Source organism: Solanum lycopersicum, mitochondrion (assembly GCF_036512215.1).
Source record: "Solanum lycopersicum bio-material TGRC:LA1421 mitochondrion, complete genome".
Taxonomy (NCBI): Eukaryota; Viridiplantae; Streptophyta; class Magnoliopsida; order Solanales; family Solanaceae; genus Solanum; species Solanum lycopersicum.
In genome coordinates, this window is record NC_035963.1 from 417,848 (window position 1) to 418,419 (window position 572).

At 42.3% G+C, this 572-nt stretch overlaps 1 non-coding gene across 1 annotated transcript; it reads right to left on the minus strand.

The window, feature by feature from the left end:
- Positions 1–498: 498 nt before the first annotated feature.
- trnI(CAT) lies at positions 499–572 on the minus strand. The gene has a single exon. It is a non-coding gene; the product is annotated as a tRNA-Met (tRNA).

Consider the following 572-nt stretch of genomic DNA (forward strand, 5'->3'; position numbering starts at 1 on the left):
CTTTGAAAGGCTCTACTTATCCGGCAGCCTTCTAAACTCATCCATTCAAAAGGGTTGTAGAAAGAGAACCCGGCTACCTATTTCATTCGACGCCCGCCCGATTGGCTTGAAGCTTTCATCTCCTGATGTCAGAAAAGGTGTTCTATTGCATTCTTTTATTTTCTTTTAGATATCCTCGTGTGATACCTTCTCAGCAAAGGGCTTTCTTTGGCAATGAAATGAGTTTCTCTATACGTATCTTTTCATTACGTATAGAATACGACGTTTGAAGTGAACGAAGGAAGGAGTTTCACTGAAAGATACGTAGGTTTGAGTGATACGTATCTCAAATATGAGTTGAACTATTCCCTATGTCTTTCTTTTCGTTACACTTATCAACTCATTTCAAGTGAAACTCATTCGGCTGCATCGCGTATTGCCCGAAGGGCAGCGGCAGCAGTGTGGTTTCGCTAGATTTAGATCTTGGGTACTTTGACTGAGCCACCGGAGGTGAAAAGGTAGGCTTAGTAGGGCTCGAACCTACAATATCACCGTTATGAGCGGTACGTTTCAACCAATTAAACTATAAGCCC